At 41.3% G+C, this 16,975-nt stretch overlaps 1 protein-coding gene across 2 annotated transcripts in view; it reads right to left on the reverse strand.

Annotated features, from left to right (window-relative positions):
• HIVEP2 (HIVEP zinc finger 2) overlaps nt 1-16,975 on the reverse strand; it is a 136,431-nt gene that overhangs the window by 94,627 nt on the left and 24,829 nt on the right. For both annotated transcript variants that reach the window (XM_088161660.1, XM_088161661.1), the window contains exon 2: nt 9,575-9,680. The gene's annotated coding sequence lies outside the window, so the exon portion shown is untranslated. The remainder of the gene's footprint in view (nt 1-9,574; nt 9,681-16,975) is intronic.

Consider the following 16,975-nt stretch of genomic DNA (forward strand, 5'->3'; position numbering starts at 1 on the left):
TTAGGTAGCCACACACTTCATGTTTATGGTGTCAGAAGATGCTCGGCATTTGCCCTTAAAAGTAAAGGCACCTTAATGTGGAAAACATCTCTTAATGACTGAGAGTCAACAGCAAATATTTGCACCCAAAGAATTCAGTTCCTCCCACATCAAAGCAACCTCATAGAAAACTGATTATAAACAAATTAAAAAACAACTAGCATGCCTATCAGAAATAATTGTTTTGCTGCTGGCAAAGAATTAAAGACTCACAGGGCCTGAAACAAACACTGAGGGCTATATTTGATTCCTAATTGCTAGACTTGACACCCAGGTGAGAGAAGGGGAAAAAAAATTACTCCTGCTATGCAGAAATGGTTGTCCTGTTCACATGGCATCTCTGTTAAGGATGGTGTTCCCCTAACAACAGAGAAGTTAATTCAAGTATGCGTTGAGAGATTTGGGGTTACACAAACATCAGCCATCATAATTTCCACATCTCACTTTGATTTCAGGTGTATTACAGCACTCCAAAGCCACATGCAATTTTTTTGTCTCTGCTTCTCAACCCTGATCAAAATAAACAAGTATCAGCACATCTCTGCATCACTACAGTGAGATACAGGAATGCCCCTACTCTCTCCACCAAAAGCAGCAAGACCGCACTCACTGTCAAAAGGTCTATTTTCACCAAAATCTTCTTGTGCCTTTCACCACTTGCTTTCTCTATAGGAGAAAAAATTATTAAGGTCTCCAGGTCTCTCCTGTCCTCATGCTTTTAACATGAAATACTACCACATACTGCAGAGTATCTCACAGATAAGTGCCCAGAGAACCATTCGTCTTGTACAACAGACCCACATTTTTGAATGCACATTTCTCCACCTCTGCAGACATGTGTTATCTCCTTGCGTTTCAACAGTGGCATTCCAAAAAGTCTGGAGAAAACTGGTAGCTGGCCTGAGGAGGAATTCTAGACTGATGCCCCAAGCTCAGCCCTTGGTGTTGAATGGCCACTGTCAGCCAGGGTTTGAGCCTCAGCCTGGCACACGCTGGTACCACTGCCCACAAAACAACCTATTTCAGAGAAAGGATGTTTCTCACCTTGGTGATTCTGAGAAAAGTTTAAAAATATAAAGGAAATACCGTCTAAGTCTCTAGAAAAGAAGAAGCAGAAATGGCAGAAATTATTTGGAGATTTGAAGCTTTGGATAGGGTTTAAATCTTGTCATTTCTGATCTCTTTCTTCCCTTCTGTGCTTAAGTAACCATTTTCAAATGACACAGCTAGCAATGCCAATGAGTTGTTCTACAGCAATCTTCTTCAGCCTCCTATCAAGACGGAAGTCACCACAATCTGAGAAAACATGCCCTGGAAAGTGATGGCACGAAGTGGGCCAAGCCATGCCTCCTTCAGAGAAGCAGCAAAGTTGTTGAGAGAGCAGCATTTTTAGGAACGAAGTTTAGGAGAGTGGGAAGAAGACAGCTTCGCATAGCCTTAGCTGTTTTTCCCAGCAGAGCAGAGCTTGAGAAGGAAAAACACCACAAGCCTCTCATCTTCTCTGGCTTTCCACAAAACAGGGATGTATTTTTCAGCAGGATCCACTGAGTCTGACACCGAACTTAGCTCAACTGACATGAAATGTTAATGTTTAGGAACAAGGTAGGTGGAGAGGAGGAGGAAAGAAGACATTCATTATTTGATGCAGAATTCATTCAGAAGCTTCTTTTCACAGCCAGGACTAAAATTTCCATTCAGCTCTTTATTTCTGGTAGCCTAGATAACTTGAACAACTGGAAGAGGGATCTAGAGGGAGCCCTTACCCCTGCCTGCATGGCAACAGCCCTCCCTCAGATACCTTCAAAGAGAAGCAGGCACATTTTTGACTGTCAGTCTTCAGATGCAGGATGAACATTTTTCCTTAGGGATATTCATACTGGCTTTAGGCTTCCAGATATGGTGCACAGAAAAGATCTGCCTCCAACCACCCATTCTGACGCCTGCAGCAGCCTCCCAATATGGCCCTACTGCTCCTCGCCAGATCCCAAAATCTCCATAAAAAGAAGGTCACAAATTTAGCAACTACTATTTAAAATAGGCTGGACCATGATATTAAATTCATCCATGTATTTTATGAATTTTCTCCTCTTCATGTCAATCTGAATTCTCCATCCTCTGGTACCTTCTCCCACTTTCTATCTTTTAATTTTCTTGCTCCATTTTTTGTTGAGTTTGGTTTTGTCTACATTACATCTGAAAACCAGCTTTCCCCTCATAGGCACCAGAGGAACATCTCTTTCCATTGCTGTGCTCTTCCCAGCCCTGTTTTTTCTCTGATCACCCTTCTGCCTTTGCTCTGTTTCCTTACTCTTCCCAACCTTGATTTCTCTCCTCCTTTTCTTCTTTCTTTGATGTTCCTCTTGGTGCTTTCTCTCCATCCTCCCTGCCAAGCAGACTGAGGCACTCCCTTGGGAAGGTGCTGACAAATAGCAGCTGGGCTGTTTGGAGGGTTATATCAGGTAAGGACACCTAAAAAAGAATCCTTCGGCTCTCTTGCTACATTGTTGGCTGGAGTGATTCCTCCTCTTCATTTAGGGTTGTATACACAGCAGTTCCTTTGTGAAAACTCAGGAAAATGAAGGTGTGACAAATTGGGAAGCATATGCCAGTATTTAATGAGCTACATCTGCTTCCTTGTTTTGGGGGGCTGTGCAGATATCAGAAACCACAACAACAGCAGCAAAATTGTGAGGATGTCAAGTGTAGCATTAGCAAGGGACCTGGTCTTACCAGTGCTGCTCTCTCTAAGAAAGAGAACATTTAAAAATGACACCTTCTTACTTTGCAGCTCTACTGCCTGGAGGGTGAAATCCACCCCTTTGTGGAATGCCAAGACAGGATCACTTCAATGCTATTTATTTCCTTAGAAAAGATTTACCCATATTCCACTGGTGGCCTGAAGAGGGTGAAATTTCCTCCAAGCAGAATCTCAAACACAAGGTTCCCACTACAATGGAAGCAATGCTTGTTTTTAAGAAAAAATATATTCCTGCTGCTATTTATCAACAAACAAACAAAACACCCAGACTAAATTTAGAAAAAGAAAGAAAAGAATACAGATTAAAAGAGATTAATTCTATTCCTCCTCTCCTCTTGCAGAGTATAACTGCAGTTGGAAGTTGGTCAACTGCTCTCCTCTTGCACAGCAACTTCCAACTGCAGAGCTAAATTCTTCCCCCAGTTAGACAGAGAAACCTTGCTGAAATCTCTAGGCTAGATCCACTGGTATGTTCTGGCTGCTTTGCCTGTTTTAGCAATACAGAGCAGCTGTAAATCCAGTTTAACTTGCCACTTCTGTCAGCTTTACCATGCCAGATTAGCACTGCTGTTAGCCTCACAAATACCAACATCTGGAGGTTCTCCTACTGCCCAGTCTGATTTTAAACCTTGCAAATCTGCAATTCATCCACCCATCAGCACAGCCGTCAGGATCAGCCTGAGGTAGTTCTTCACCCTGAGCAAAATGTATTTACCACAATCCCCCATCCTACATTCCTGCAGTCAACCAGGCAGATCAAACAAAATTCACGTAATGATCAGCTCTGTTATTCCCTGGCCGATTGCCCAGTTGTTCTGGAGGGTGACTCCTGACCTCTCTGGGAGCAGGTGCCTTTCTATGCAGGTCTGCGAATTCAAGTCAGCTGGGAAAACAAAATACACTGTTTCTTTGTACTTTTGTATTTCTTTGGATGTCAGGAAACAGAGCGCAGTCTTGTTTCCTGCTCCTCAGCCAGGGGAGGTAGGGGAAACTGGAAGTAGATGTAGAGAAAGGCAGAAAAAGGGCAGATCAAAAGGATCACGGAAAATAATAATAATAACAATAAAAAACCCACCAAACAAACAAAAACCAACCAACCACCCACTGCTTCACTCTGCTCTGTAAAGCAGTACATCTTGGAAACAATACGTCCTTCCACCCCCATCCCAAGTCTTTCTCTCTAGGGATATACAACCGTCTCAGGGATTAATATTATTTTCTTGCAACATTCAAGTGCTGCTGCACTTTCAGTCTTATAAAAAACCCTCAAAAAACCCAGAGTCTTCATTTGCTTTTTGCCTGATAAAAATGTATATAAAAAAGAATCAGAGAGAACTGGGGGGGGGAGCAGGTGTATTCATGTCAGCTTTGATTTTCTAAGAACAAAGGATTTACTTTATATATAAATAAGTTGACAGGAAAAATTAAAAATTTCGGTGCATTTTATTTTTGCCCAGCTCAGTCCCAACCCCTCACTCTGAATGCATTAATACATCCACCCTCAGCACAGCCGGGCCCTTCGTGTTGCCATGGAACTGAAACCTTTGCAGTTTGGGTGGTGATGTACTTAAGCTGTACTTATGCTTTGGAAGCATACTGTTCTTACACTTCCTATAACAGAAGCAAAATCGCTGCATAGCATTAACTCCCTTAGTATTTAAGGCATTCAATGTCTCTCTTGCCTGCTCGTTTTCACACAGGGTTTGCTTTTTCTATCTTGCCACATGCAAATGAAACACATTTGACATGGCTATTCTCATCTCCATGAACTCAACAGCTCACATGCTGAGCACATCAGAGAAGGTCCACAAGACCATGGTCTTTCCCTCTTTAATAGCAGGCTGTTTTCAGGCCTGCAGCAGCTGAGATGAGGGCTGCAGAAGGCATAAGTGTATGAAATATATGTGGATACAGAAAAGTATTATCTTTCAAGGTGGCATTTTAAGCAGACTTTTGAAATCTAATAAACCTATGTATTGCTAAAGCTCTTGATGTTCCTGAATATTCTTTTATACCCATTTCTCTGGATAAACAAATTACACTATAAAGATCCTGCAGCGGGGACCAAATCTTTAATACCTTTCTTTAATAACCTAGGCTGGTGGGATATCAGTGGTAAACACAGGTTTGGGCACTTCAGTTAGAGAAAAAACAAAGTCAGCACAATTCTGTGTCATCATAAAGATTCAGCCTACAGTGATTATCTTCAGCAGATCTGAGCCTTCTGCCAAAGCTTCTGAAAATGCCTGTACACGAATTGCAAATACATAGATTTTTATGCTCAAAGCAAAAGCAGAGTACAAAAATATCCAAGTTCATTATAAAAAATATTAGCATAGTAAATAAATCAACAAACAAACAAATAGCCATTCATGTATGTAAACATTGGATCTGTACCTGCAGAAACAACTGGAAGCCAGTCCATGGTCTGAAGCCAGCTTAAAGCTTTTTTTGTCCCAAGTTAAATATTTGCATAGTATTAAGCTTAAAATTAAAGCATTTGCTGAAGAAACTTGCTGACTTGTGTATATGGAAAAACAAGAGGGAATTTACTGTCCCTGCACACTGGGGCAGATTCTTGGGATGCCTTCTCCTTCCCATGAATTCCTGGACAGCAGAGAGACAGACAGACTACCGACCGGGGAATTCCCCTCTTGGTTTCCGGAGGATTTTGTGTGCAGGCTGGACAGAGAGGCAATAACCCAGGTAGTGACTTTATGAAGGCAGCATTTGTTGCGTTGGTGCCTGCCCCTCGACCACCTGGTAACACTCCTTCCTTTTAGCATTGTCCCAGCTCAGAAAAGCCCCATTCACCCAGCACCTCCACCCGTGCAGGTTGGACTGGTCCTTGTGCCACTCCCAGCCCCCCATTCCTGGTATGCCAGCCACAGGCAGGCTCTGGCCACTCACTGCCCCAGGGACACGGGCTGGGGGCTGCTCACAAGAGGGGCTTTCTGAGGCAGGGCTGGCCCCTGGCGCCCACTTGCCAAAATAAGGCACAAAAGCACTGCTGTCTCTGTGTCTGTCAGAGCAGAGCAAGGCAGCTGCTTCCCTCCCTGTCCCTAGGTGCTAGCGGGTCACACGAGACCCTGTGAATGCTGTTTTCGGGTTTTCTTTTCTGCCCTCTGCAGAGGACAGAGCTGTGCTGGCAGCACAATCTTCCTCTCCTCCTTCCACCATCAGCACGAGTCTGACAGTCGCATGTCCCCATCGCTGCATCCATTACCTCCAGTTTATGTAAGGCTCCCACCATCAGCTTTCTAGTTACAGGAAAATGTATATTGAGCTGTGATGAAAGGCCAGTGCAATGTCAAGAGCATTAAAAGGACTCCAGGGACTGATTAGAGTCAAAAAGGAAAGGATTTATGATGGTTAATAAAGTTAAATCTGCCAGAGTCCTGCTTATTCTTCCCAACTGCAGGTAATCAGATCTTAAAGGAAAAATTATTAAGGTGTAAAATTATTAAGGGTATTACGATCCCATCTGAAAGAAAACCTATGTGGTGCTGTGAAGCACCTGGCCAGGAGAGTCAGGCTAACTGTGGCACCCACACTGACCCCAAGGAAGAGAGGAAAAGGAGATACATCACCTGCCCTGTGCCTTGGGTTAGCATAAAGGACCTCAGTACCAATCATGTCACCTCAACAGTCCCCAGTGGATCCTTCTGGTACCTGCCACTCCGGTTGGCAGCTGGGACAGAGCTAGGACTTCCAGAGACCATGGAGCACCACACTGAGCCTCAGCAACAAGCATGGCCAGGCAGGGAAGAAAAGCTTCCCCCTCTGTTGGCACATATCCACAAGGGAAAAGGACAAAGCAAAGATGGAAGCTCTTGCCTCTCCCAGTCTGGTGTCACATATGAGCCTTCTGCTGAAGAATGCAATCTACCTGTACACCATAGGACTGCTCTGAAACTTGATTGAAATGTTTTATAATCTAATGTGCCTGAAAGTTAACATAATTTTACAAGACACTGGAATTGGTTGCCCAGAGCAGCTGTGGGTGTCCCATCCCTGGAAGTGTTCCAGGCTAGGCTGGATGGTGCTCTGAGCAACCTGGTCTAGTGGAAAGTGTCCCTGCCCATGACAGGGGCATTGGAACTAGATGGTCTTTAAAAGTCCTTTCCAACTGAAGTCATTCTGTGATTCTAAGAAGTTAATGATTTTCCACATTGAAATAACAACACTGAGAGAAGTCAAAGCAAAGTGGAGGACCCAAGTTTAAAAAAACTATTGGGAATTTTCTATCCATATCTAAATTACATGCACTTTATTGGATCTCAAGTTTTCATTTTTCTACTGCTTAATAATCACAAATATGTTATATATACCCTTTCCATTTTGTCATTCTTTCACTATATTACATCAAATTTAATTTCCTGTGGAAGTGTGTAATCTTTTCAGCTGTCACTGCCTCAGAAGCTTTTCTGTAATAAGCAGAGCCTCGTCCTCTAGCAGGTCGATCTTTTATAAGCTGTGCTCCTGCAGATTAGTTTCCTGAAATGTGTGCAATGCTATATGAGAACTGGCAAAAGAGGAGAACCAAAATAACACTCAAAAGGAAAAATAAACATGAAAACCTTCACTTCCTTCTGACTCTTGTGTTCACCGGTCAAAGGAAATTTTATTTTGATGTGTGTAGATGGCAAATCCGTGAAGGTTATTGCTGCATATCCGAAGCTTCACAAGGTGAGACACAGCCTCCCTTGCCCTACAGTTCATTAAAAGTACAGCTGTGAGCTGGCTGCTCACTCTTTGTGCTGGGGAACACCAAGATCACAAGCAGTCACCACTCTGACAGCTGCCTCTCCACACCACCTGCCCTTGCCACCCCGAGAGGTCCCAAAAAAGCCACATTCCACCATAAGACTGAAAATGTCAACCAAGACACGTTCATGCTTTTCATGCTGAGATACCTGTGATGGCAGGAAAGCAGACCAGTTGGTCTGCTGGGTCCTTTCCAGACCTCTGCTCCTGCAGGACGTGACACTCATCTTCTTCAAACCAGCTTTCCATTACCAATGCTTACACACACACCAAAACAACTTATTTGCAAAAACACATACCAACAGATAATTCCGAATGTTTGAAAATTAATCAACTGACAAGAAAGATGAGCAACAGAAATTCTTATTCCCGTATCCCTCCTGAAAAGGTGCTTAGGTATGGAAGAGACATTTGAACAAATACAAACAGTCTGCAAAGGGTCATTGTTAATGGTGTTTGGCCAGTAGAGACTACTGGGGGGGGCTACAAAGGCATGCTAGAAGCCCTGCCAGCAGAAGCAGGTGCAATGCTCTCTCACTTTAGTGGTGGTGTTGCCTCTGAGAGCTTCTCTTGGAGCTGTCCAGACAGATGTGGAAACCATCACCAACCAACCAACCAACACACAGGCTACCCAAGTTGTGAACTGCTTTCCCAAAACACACTGCATTGATTAATGAAGAACAATCTTTCTATTCCTGCTCCTCATAAGACTTCTGTCTTGCTTTCCCTCTCTTACATCACTGCTGTAGCAGTGGATCATCCATATTTCTGACAGTGTCTTCAAAATTACATATAAAAATACAGTGCATTTAAGCCAGATATGTACTATCAGAGCAAACAATCATCTCTCCTTATCACATATAACAAGCATTTCACTGAGTTCTCTTCTCATTATTTTGTCTATCCATTTCCTTATAATTCTGTTTTATGTTTGTATTTTTAATACTTTAAGAAATGGCTAAGCAGCAAAAAAAATCCAAGCAGCAAACAGTACTTGAACAGAGGTGGTAAATGCAGTGCAACTCCACTCCCATCAGCATGAAGAAACTTTTTTCAGCCAGCTTTGGTGGAAGTTGCACTGGGGCTGTAAGTCAGATGAAGATGTTCCATGCTAACAGCTACGTGGTGTGTGCTGAACTGCTTTAGAACCTAAAACAACAATGTAATCACTCTCATAAAACCATTTTGCCATAGTCTTACAGGACCTCAGTGTGTGGTTAAAAACTTCAAGCCAGAATTGTAGAAAAGAAAAATATGCCAGCTATCAGTGACCTTACATTTTTTTGCCTTGTAGGCCATAAATTGAATATCCTCCCTTCACCAGATGTGGATCTCAGTCTCCATTTCCTTATACAGGGTGAGAAGAACATTCAATTCAAACATGAATTCACTTTCTATTGAAATCCTGGTCAAAGATGGTGGGTGATGTAAAGATAAACATCAAGGGAATAACTGCCATCATCTGGTTGAGTTTGGTAAAATGGAGTTAATTTACACTTCTTTAGGGACTCACTGGAGTGTGAAATTAATCTAATTTAGACTGACCAGAAACTGAAAATGGAATGAAGAAAGAAAGCAATTAAAGACCTTTCTTAAATGCAAAAAAAAGTACTGCTGTAAGTGCAGCAATACAGTTAAAGTACAGAACAATAAATACAGTTAAAGTACAGAACCCTTCATGCTGCTGCTACCACTCCCTCCTTCTTGACACAGAGAATAATCGTCTGTATATCTACATATCGTCACTGTACCAGTATAATCTCATCCAAAGGAAACATTGGTAGAATGCTTCTACCAATATCTGTGAATAAATACATGTTCAAGTTAAAGCAGTTCACTATTCTGCATACAGGCCGGGCCTAGCAGATAAACATCTGCTGGAACAGCTCCATGTAACTGGTTGTACATGTGGCTTAACGTTTACTTCAATGACTTTTAGCACCTTCTTGTTATTGTTTCTGTGTTGTTCCAACAAGCAATGGTTAATGTAAGATGCAGACGTTCACATACCGTGTACTTGTGAATAACTGGTTCCCAGAGATGTGGCAGTGATAACATTGTCATCGTAGGAGTCAAAGTAGCTCACGGTAGATCACATGTCAGAAGAGGGTCCCACCTGAAAGTATAACAAATCCAGATACTAAGTTCACTGTAATCAGAGGTTTACAGCAAGCTCTGCCAATACATTTGTGCATTTCACACATTCATCCTGTGTTTTTTCCAGGCTCACAGAAAACATTTTGCCATTCACAATGGCAAGAAAAAGTGCCCTGATGTCACCAAACTGTTTTGGCCCACTGCTCCAGACCATATTTCAGGCATACTATCAAGGCATTGAAAACTGGTTTTCAATATTAAAGCAAAAGCTGTTTCTGTCTGGTGGACAGATACAGAATTTCAGATTTCCCATTTGTCAGGTCCTTGAAAAGCATGTAATTCCTTTCACCAGTACACCAGTGCATTGCCAGTTTGGATTTACCTTTCCTTTTTTTTTTCCCCTCTAACATTGTAAAATGATGGTTTGGAAGAAGACACAACACTGGACCTCTCTTGTAACCTATTTTCTTGAGATCGAGGGATCTTAAGAAAGCATTTACTTCCCACTTGTGAATACAATCACCTTATTTACAATCATTTGATAATTTAAAATCACCTGATGGGTGATTTTAAATATTTTGGTAGGTAACCAATGCTGAGATGGAAAATGAATTTGTATTAGCCGTGCTGTCTGCAATGACAAGGCACTGCAACAAACAAACAAACTATCCAATTTCTTAATCAAGCCTCCCCAAACAGAAGCTGATCTTCCTCCTACTCTACAAGCTGCATCTCATCCTAGAGTAAGCAGTTTTCAAGAAGAAAGTCTGGCAAATAACAAAGAGTTTTCAAGAATTCAGATTGCTTCTTTGCAATGCTTCTTGACTCTTCATGCCTCCAAAGTGGCTTGGCTCTTGCCTTTATTACACTTCAGTGAGCAGCCTCAACACTCCACAGTTCACTACTACTACATACATCTTCATTTGTTGCCACCTAAGCAAGTCAGTGTCTCCTATACTCTGCATTTGGTTTTCAATAACAAGTGTAAAGCCATGTAAAGACGAAGTTACAAAGAACATAATCCATGGGTCCAAAACAATAACAAAATTTATTGGTGAGCAGCGATATACTGCCCATGGGTATGATGCTACAATGTAATATCTAAAATTTGCCCGCTCTGAAACAGTATAAACACAAACAGAGCAGTGCACATATTTTTGAGCATAGGCACACTTAAATGCCAGATGCTGAGCCACAGCTTGGGATCCAACAGCAGTGAGGAAAACGGGGGAGCAGTGACTGCTCAGAAGGCAGCACTGGCTGGCAGATGGTGTGGAGATCTGTGTGTCAGATAGAGCTGTTCTACGGAACTCCTGAAATTTTCTTTCCCAATAACTCTCCTTCACCTAGAAAAGCAGAATTTCTCAACCCGCCGAAGCCTTCCCAGAGAAATCATTCATGACATATCCCCCACAGAAGGATAAACACAGCCAATTTGCCTTCAACAGCAAAACACATTAAGACATGCAACACATTCTTCTTTTGTTTGCAGATTTATTTGGAGTCATTTAATAATGTCCTTAATGACTGCACCTACATTTACCTTGCAAACTACCAGGACTTTTCAGGTGAATAATTTAAACATTTTTCTTTCTTTTTTCTTTATGTCTATTAACAGTAGTGTTGGAAAATGAAAACTATCACAAATACTTTTATTTTAAAGTTCTAAATCACTGTATGAATTGAAAAGAATGATCACCAGATAGCTACATCATGAACAGAAATATACAGCACACATGGAACCAAGTGAAATGCAATCTATTATCTCTAGTAAATCAGTTCAAACCTAACTCAAGTTGGTAGCTGTCACAAACTACCTCTGACTTCCTGCTCTCCAGTGTCCTGTAGGAAATCAGTTTGTAATTCTCCATTTGATTCCCTTCTGCCCTTCTTCACTGAGTCTTTATCCTCTTCCTTGGTCAGGTCCAGATTTTCAAGGCCACCAGTTATATCCACCTCATTTCAGAGCTTGCTGTCTCTCTGCTCACAGTTGAGCTGGGAGGGATCTCAGAGGCCGTGTAGAAGAAAGCCAAAACTGCTCAAAACAAACCACTTCTAGTGGAGTCAAGAGGCACAAACGAGCAACAGCTAAGAATTTATATAATTACTCATGACCCTGACAACTTTCAAGATTTTTTACAAAGATCATTCCATCAGAGGCCTTCTAATTCCTCACCTGTGGTGAGAAACAAACACCAAAGTCCCAAATATGCACCTAAAAATTGCAAGTCCTAGAAGAGCTTCTTTAAGGCAAATGCAAAGTCTTTCTAGGTGAAGCAGAAGCATGGAAGCCATTGTGAAACGAAATGGAAATGGAAATTACACGGGAGGTATTTAAGAATGTGATTCTAGCAATTATAGAAATAGTTAGTGTTGACAGAAATCCGTTGGGGACCCAGCGCTTAAAATCTCAGTGGGAGAAAGACTGGGAACTAAACATACAAATCAATACAGTCTATAGAGAAAGAGAAACTGGTAAGAAAATTAATACAATTCTTGTCCAAACTGTTTATTTTCTAAAGCTAGATAGTGATAATCTCTAGTGCTATCAACTAGATATCAACTAAAACCTTTGTTTTCACAAGCAGTGTTTCAAGGAAATGCAGTATTAGGCACAGTTAGAAAAAATAATGGAAGCTGAAATGAAATTTTTGCTTCCAACTTAATTCCACACATGTGCCAGCACTCCTTAAAACTGAGTCTACATGTCTTAGGATTATCCTAAAACTGCATTTATACATACTAAACTACAGATAAGTTACTCCCTTGCCCCAAAGTTTACAACAAAGTACAGCACTGAAGAAGCAAATATGCAATCTTTTGTATTATAAATATTCATATCAATGCATACAGCAAAGTCACACTAACAGAGCAACAGCGACCTAACAACAACAACTATTTAGAAACTCCCTACAAAACCATTATTGTGCCCCAGGACTCACAAGGGTTTTAGCAATTCTTTCTCCACATGCTCATTTGAAGAATGAATGAGGACTTAAGAAACAGACAAGCATTGAACTCTTTACCAAACCCAGATCAGGAGGTATCAAGCCTCAAAAACTCTCCAGATACATAGAATATATTTTATTATTAATTTCATTAGAAACTATAGCTTCTAATTTAAAAAACAAATACCTCTTAATAGCCTTTCAGAAAAATAAGAGTTTTAAATGAAATTTTAAAATGTAATTAATGATCTGAAAAAAACTTTTCTATCCCTTCCTCTCAATAAATCTAAAGCTCAAGTATTACTTTCCTGGCACCTGTTTTCTGTTTTACAACTTCAGCATGATTTCAGTAAAGGTGAGAAAGTTGGTATTTTGTTCTTTCTGCCATCAGAAGCCACATTACACACAGAACTGCACTTGTATGATTTACTATGCAATACAAAAGATGGATGGATGGATGGATGGATGGATGGATGGATGGATGGATGGATGGATGGATGGATGGATGGATGGATGGATGAAGTGACAGTAAGATTTATCAGACATCCATGCAGACTGAAGCCCTCTTCTTCATACAGAAGAGGCACAGTACTCGACAATGACACGGGCTTTTCCCCAAACCACATCTCCACACACACTCGCAGCTGCATTCTGGGAGTTAAACAGGAGCAGTAGTTTCTCAGTAACCGGGAATTACACCGCTGATAGCGACTATTCAGTTCTGCCTTTGTAACGTCAGAACACAAATAGGTCACATCAACAAGTGGGAGGGCAGGCAGGAAGAGAATGAGAGAAAGGAGATGCAGCTGCAGGCAGGGGGTAAACTGCGGTAGAGGGCTCCACAATGATGCACAGCAATCTGCTGCCCAACAGCATTGGGGAATTCAGAAACCGGAAATTGGAAGCACTCCCTGGCACAAAGCTGCACAAAAGGAGTGAGAGACATGCCAGAGCTGTGCAGAAAATAAAGCATGAAAATCTCCAGACATGCTACTTTTTCTCTGACTTTCTTCGATAAACTGCAGAGAAAGCCTCTAAAATTAAAAAATACTTGTTAGACTGTCCCTGGCACGATATATTCCACCAGCACTACTTAATTAATCAAGTACATTACTTTGTCATTTTATCGTTCTATGACTTGCTTTGACCTTTCTCTCTTTTAGACTAATCTTTTTTGTTTGGTTTTTTAAATTCTGCCCCTTATTTTCATGAATGTTTGTGATCACAAAATATATTGAGAGTGACAGACAGTAAACATTACTGGAGGCTGTTGCACTTGGACTGTGACTTGGACTGTGATGTGAATGATCATCCAGAGGCGGGTATATCAGCTCAGAGTTAGAAGGTCATTCCAATGCCCATCCCTCCAAGGATCAACACTTTTGAAAAACAACCTCTAAAATCAAGATCTAACACCAGGAGAATTTCACAGTAATTCTTATTTCTATTCCAGCCACAGTAATGAAACTCATTTCGGAGAACAAAAGTCATTAAACAGAGAATGTTGACAAATGAGACAGAAGATACTGGGGATATGAAAGCACGGGAAAAAACACCCCATTCCACTCCATATCCCATTGGGATATAACATCCCAAATACTGGTGAGAGACACACAGAAAAAGACAGACAGAGTCAGCCTAGAAAAGCACAAAGAGATTTGATCACTAATCACAGACAGAAACCCATCTGAAAGTCACAACTGTCTCTGCAGGCTCTGAAAGACGGAATTAAATTGGCTTAGTACTATATTCAAAAACGAATTTAATTAGCTGACATTAAGCAGGATAAGTTTGCAGTACCATGTTGCTCTGACAAGCTGTCTCCAGAAGAGTAAGTGGAAAGTAAAATCTTATTTTTCAGGATGAGATTACGGCCGTGCACTGAGACAGAAGGTAATGGCATGTCTGCTGAGGGCAGCTGAAACTTGGTGCTGGACATTTCATCTCACACTATAAAAGGATGGTATGTGATAGATGAGCCAGAAGTGGGAGTTTCAGATTCTGCACATTTATTCATATGGCTGTGCAGCTTCATCCTCCTTCTGCCGTTGCCACTTACATGAAGAAGAGAACCTCAGTGTATAACCTCTGCCAGGAGCTTTTCTCCAGTTTCTCACAGTCAGAGCTACCCCCTGGATTGACTACAATACCCTAGGTGCAAATTTTTTATTTGTTTGTTTTTAGTTGGTTTTTTTGGTTGGTTTGTTTGTTTATGAGAGAGCATGTTGGTTAGAAGAACAAGGTCCGTGCAGGGAGCAGTTTCTGTGCTAACCAGGCAGGCTGACACATCTGTCAGCTGCTGCACATCTGTTGTGTGTTTTATGGGGTCACCCACAGCACTCCTGCTCTGCTCTACCAAGACTTCTCTACGTGTACTAGAACCTGCACATCACAGTGCAGCCTGCAAGCAGAGTGGTGGTGCTTAACAGTGAATAAAAGTAAACACAAACTCTGGCAAAAATCTGGCAGCACATAGTGACGAATGAAGAATCAATAGTAAAATGCACACTAAATCCAAATTGTTTCCCCAAGGAACACTTGGAGGAAATGGAACAACACATTTCAAAGGAAAAGTTCCATGAATATGGGATGTAACAAGCCTTGCCTTCTCATGTCTCCTTGTATTGATAAATTTAGTTCTAGAGAAAAGCATCTCACTGTGAGTGCTAGAAATTCCGCTTATTTTCAAAGCAGGGACATGCATCCCAGGGTGTGACCAGGAAAGCTATTGCTCATATCACTAATACTAATAGCTCAGCTCTGTCACAGCAGAACCAAGGCAGATTTACCAAGCAAGCTTCATCCATCCCATTAGCAGTCATTAGGGAGGTGTTCTTCCATCCCCTGACAAAACTGCACAGCACTACGAGATCTTAATTTAGGCTGGCAGTGCCTCCCGTGACTCCTCTCACCAGGACTGCATTTAGGCTGTGTGACCTTGTGTGGCAGCTCACAGATTTTAAGTGCAAGCACAACACACCGCATGCCCTTCTCTGGCACCACATTAATCACCCTACTTTAATGACTTCTACTGATAAACCACCCTGTGTACCCAGCCATCCTACCCAGCGGCTGCATCTACAGCAATAAATTAAACATGCCCTTTCCCATACCCTGCCACCGTGTCACCCACTAGCACAGAAAAAGCCACTGAGAGTCTCAGCTGGCAGTCAGGGGTGAAAACCCCAGTTTTACTAGCCATTTGACAGGTGACCCTGAATTTCTCTGTGTTTTTTTCATACAGAAGAATCCTTTTTCTTTTCAGCTACAATGAGAACCGCAGATACAAGATACCACTTCTTAATGGGAAGTATATACACCACTTATTATTCTACATAACTACAGATCAGAACTATCTTCAACTAAGCAAACATAGCTACAAAGAACATATGATTTTGTAGTATTACTTCTTAATTATTTCACTCTCTTCCAGGAAACTCAAGTCCACAGCTGAGCACGAATAAAGACACAAGATCTTTACGATAAGAAAAGCAAAACAATGGCCTGACATGACCTAATGAAAGCACAGGATACTACTCCCCCAGGGTAGAAATCTCCTTATTCCAAAACTTCCTTTCAAATGTTTTGAATATGTTACTAAACAAAGAAAACAAGACATTCACTTTTGCAAGGCGGAACATTTTTTAAAATAGTGGCATCTGACATTATTTCATAAATCATCCACAAAATCAATGCTTTATGCCAAATAGGACCTTTAAACTTAAGAATAAAACAAGTTTAAGTCTGAATTGCAACATAAAGATACATGTAATAAACTAAATATGTCCAAAGCTTCAGTGCAAAAAGGGTTGCTGAAGGTTTAACATGGTTTAACACAGTGCACAAAGGCACACAGATTGACCTCTGTAATGCTAAGTGATGTATGGTGCTGGGAGTGCCACCTAATCACAGGACTTGAGAAACAGACTGAGTTCTTAGCTGCCAGTGATTTCTTATCTGACCATGGAGGGCATCTCACAATCTGTCTCCATCTTTGATCCCTGTGATAACATTTCTTTCCTCTCCTCATCTGTCAGATATTTATGCTGTAAGTTCGGTGAGTTTGAAGATGTAAAGACAAGGAAGCCTACATCTTCATAGAAGCCTTTAGATATTACCACACAGAAAGCAATAGTCATGATAATAAAGAGAATCACATCACACAATTCTAACACTTTACCATTCTCACAAAGCTTCCTATCCGGAAAGTATTCTCCAAGGAATTAGTTCGGCCTTCCTCTCAAGATCTCTTTTGTAACCTTGTTTCCTACGTTAAAAAAACCCCCTGCAATCACAAACTGTGTGTGATGTCACGCCTATGCCTGTCTGTCTTCTCTTAATAATTTCTCTAAAGACATTCAACAAA

The sequence above is a fragment of the Sturnus vulgaris genome, chromosome 3 (genome assembly GCF_052056855.1).
Source record: "Sturnus vulgaris isolate bStuVul1 chromosome 3, bStuVul1.hap1, whole genome shotgun sequence".
Taxonomy (NCBI): Eukaryota; Metazoa; Chordata; class Aves; order Passeriformes; family Sturnidae; genus Sturnus; species Sturnus vulgaris.